This window comes from Nestor notabilis, unplaced genomic scaffold (assembly GCF_000696875.1).
Source record: "Nestor notabilis isolate BGI_N333 unplaced genomic scaffold, ASM69687v1 scaffold13483, whole genome shotgun sequence".
NCBI lineage: Eukaryota > Metazoa > Chordata > Aves > Psittaciformes > Psittacidae > Nestor > Nestor notabilis.
In genome coordinates, this window is record NW_009922455.1 from 8,409 (window position 1) to 11,786 (window position 3,378).

The 3,378-nt window shown below is 48.3% G+C and overlaps 1 non-coding gene across 1 annotated transcript; it reads left to right on the top strand.

Annotated features, from left to right (window-relative positions):
- Positions 1–3,248: 3,248 nt before the first annotated feature.
- On the top strand, positions 3,249–3,320 carry TRNAW-CCA. Its single transcript has one exon. It is a non-coding gene; the product is annotated as a tRNA-Trp (tRNA).
- Positions 3,321–3,378: the final 58 nt, after the last annotated feature.

Sequence of the window (3,378 nt, forward strand, 5' to 3'; positions counted from 1 at the left end):
TCACAGCACATTTCACGACACATTTCACAGAACAGAATAAAATTCATTACTGTGTTTCATAGAGTCACAGGATGATTTGGGTTGGAAGACACCTTAAAGCTCATCCAGTTCCACCCCCTTGCCATGGGCAGGAACACCTTACACTCTCCTTAAGCTAAAGAAGCTGCTTTAAGGTCTCCGCAGAGCCTTTTCTATTCCAAGCTTTATGGATGGGATGCCCATTACCTCTTATTGCTTTCCCTTGGGAACTGGTGTTGCATCACTGGACATGCAGCAGGATCACGCATGAGGTGCAGCTGATCAGAGTTTGTAGGTGTCATGAGCAGCGCCCTCAGTTTTGCAGGTGTACAAAGAACAGAGGACAAGTGAGGTTAATGATAGAGTTTTCATAAGGATAGGTCCACATGGTGTTTGAATTGTGCTACCAGCAGTCATATTGAAACAGTAGCTTACAGCACATGTTCTTCTTCAGAGCAGAACAAACCAGTGTCACTCACCTGAGCCCGTTTCTATACGTGGCATTTATTGAAGTTGTTCTGACTCAGTGGCCTTGATATCAACAATATAAACCTTCCCCTTACTCAATGTGTATTGTTCTCTGCCTTTCTGATTTCTTTGTTAGCTTTTAGTTTCAAGTTTGCAGGTGCAATTGAGTGTCCCAGACAGCCAGGATTGCTGTTTATGTTCATTTTCAGGCACTCCAGGGTAATAGATGAAACAAAGGCCTTGACAAGAAAACTTCACTTGGCTCAGGTTCTCAGTGAAGCCAAGGGGACTGTCTCAGGAACCCAGTAGGTGGAGACACCTGATCTTTGAGGTGACTCCCATCGCCAGGCAGGATTCAGTTGCCTGAATACGGTATCACTGTAGATGTCCTAGAGCATCTGAGATACTAGCATGAGACAGAGGTCTGTGGGATACTCAATGCTGCCAAAGGGGCAAATAGACACCAGGCAGCATAGCCCGTAACACAGCACTAAATACCTGAATTTAGGCAGCTGACTCTCTCCCATTATATCATGAAGCTGGAAATTAAGCAAGTGCCAGAGTGGGATAGGTGAGGAGAGGTGCCAGTGTGGCCACATCAGAGACTTCTACAAAACTGTGGGCTGATGGGAAAGTCTAACAGAGACCAGTGGGTCTGAATAGCCCCCCAAAATATATGGGCTGTGTAGAAAGATCTGTGTTTCCAGGAAGGAAACAAGCTGAATATCCAGCCTGTCCTAGGGACGGAGGGTCCTTCACTGAGCAAACTCATCTCCAGCCCGGCTTTGCCGCTCGAGGAGCCCATCAACTGGTTCATGGCTCCCTCTTGCGGGAAGACACGCTGGAGGAGAAGGGACAGCGAGGTCCTCCTTGTAGGCAGGGTTTGCTCTGGAGGAGATGGAGGTGCCTGCCTCTTTGCTCCATCTTCAGCACTGATCATTCACATTATAGGTGCGTGAGGATTATTGATATGATTGGAGAGCAGGGATGGGTTTTGTTTTCATACATCGAATTTTAGGAACTGGAGCGAGTTCCTCACATTCAGTATACGTTTATAACTATAAAGGAACCTTTTTTCTAACTTCATGTAGTTTTATATCATCTATGTAACACCCTCTGTAATTATGGTAATAACGGGAGCTCTGCTTCCTCGTGTGGAGGTAGGCATCCTCCTTGTAGATACATTCAAGTTTCCAAAGCAGCATTCCACCCCAGGAGACCTTCACCTAACACTTCCTGCCTTGCTAATCAGTGCTGCTTCGTGCAGTGAGAGAGCAGTAACCACATCATGCTAGTTATTATTTTATTATTTTTAAATAAAGTTCATTCTTAAAAACTCAAAAATGCAGGATTTCAGAGTCTTCTGCTGAGATTTCTTTTTTTAACAAGAGAAGAGCATTTCCATGCAGAAATGTACCCTAGAACTAGCTTGGGTGAGCGTGCTGTGGCTCTACTCCCAAACAATTATTCACAAACACATCTATTAAACTATCAGTTATGTCATTCCTCATTTGGGTAATTTTTATTTGCATTTACAAACCATTTTCTCAATTTTTGTCCTTTCTCTGTATTTTTCTGAAATGGATCATTCTTAATAACAACAATAGATTTGGCATTGCATCACAAACACACATACTTAATTTATTTTCTCTAAAAGGTAAGAGACATGTTAACAACAATGTCAGAGCTCCAAATCTAAGGTTTTTAATATGAGCTGTGGGGCAAACAGGAACTGAGTGCAAAGATGTCAGAATTTGTGATATAAGGCCTAAGGTAAGGCAGTGGGGAACAATGAGGTATAACAATAACTAGTTTAGAGATAAATGTCTTGTTCCTGGCTGAATACATGGCAGAGAAACAGGATAAGCCAGAGGCAGGGCAGAACCCAAGGCCACTTACCCACCAGTTGCAAAGGACGCCAGGGCAGCCTGATCGCCACCACCTCCACCATGGCTAAGCTGTGGGCAGGAGTATGTTGAGCCAAGCAGGATTCTTCTGGCACTTTGTCCATTGCATGTTGTCCCCAGCACCTACCCATATTGTGCCCACAGCGTGTCCCTTCCCCAGCCAGACTTGTAGCCAGCAAGCTTCCTTCACGATTCTGGGGTAGGCATGTTGTTGGAGAGGTAGAAGGAAGGTTTCACCTCCTCTCTGACACCTTTGTCCATGACAAGCTTGCACTAGCCACCCATGAGGAAAGGGCTGGGCAGGCAGAGCTAGCACTGGATTTTGCCTGTGCTGTTGGTGGAGATTGCTTGCTCTGATGGGATGTCTTCCCTTCCTTGTAGAAGGTCAAGCTGCCATTATGAGTTGACACAAGGCTGTGACTGGGGCAGGACACTAGGAGCTGTAATGTCCAGCTAAGACTGGACCAAGCCTGAGGGCTGTCTGCTTTTAACACTGCCCACCACCTTCTCTGGGTGTATACCCGAAGTCCACCTCAGGCTGTGCTGCAGGAAGGGACCACGTCACTTCTCTGTGTTCTGCCCTGGGCCGCCATTCTTACATCACAGCATCCCCGAGACGAGCCTCTGCCTGCGCTGACCCCGCAGTTCGCCCCATCCCACCCTGCACGTTCACCCCGCAGCCTGGACTCCTCCCTGCAGACAGCCCTTGGCCGCTCTCTCCCCAGGTTGCCTCTTCCCCTCCACAGCTCCAGCCTTGCTGGGGGTGCCCGCACAGCCCCGGGGTGGTCCCCATGGAGAGGACGTTCCCACCGCCCAGGCCAGGGTCCGTGTGGGGGAGCTCCGCACCTTCACCCTGACCTCGTGGCGCAAGGGCAGCGCGTCTGACTCCAGATCAGAAGGTTGTGTGTTCGAATCACACCGGGGTCAGCCCTGGGGCACCACTGGACACCCTCGGCACTGACTCTGCTTTTCTGGACGGGCTGGC